Raw genomic sequence first — 436 nt, 5'->3', positions numbered from 1 at the left:
ACACATGTAATCGTGTATACGACTATACGTTAGTTAAATATATATATTACTCTAAATAAAATATATACTACAAGATATATACTACAATATAATGATATATATAATAATTTATAAAACATATACACATGTATAAATTAAATATATACATCTATAGAAGATATATACACATATATTCGTACCATTCAATATATACGTGCAACTTTAAATAAAAGATACTACAATATATACACACACTATATATATTGTTATATACTAATTTATAAAACATATACACATGTATACGTTAAATATATACGTCTATAGAAGATATATACATATATATACGTACCATTCAATATATATGTACTACTTTAAATAAAATATACTACAATATATACACACACTATATATATAGTTATATACTAATTTATAAAACATATACACATGTATACATTAC

This window comes from Capsicum annuum, chromosome 2 (genome assembly GCF_002878395.1).
Source record: "Capsicum annuum cultivar UCD-10X-F1 chromosome 2, UCD10Xv1.1, whole genome shotgun sequence".
Lineage (NCBI taxonomy): Eukaryota > Viridiplantae > Streptophyta > Magnoliopsida > Solanales > Solanaceae > Capsicum > Capsicum annuum.
This window is presented reverse-complemented; position numbering follows the sequence as displayed.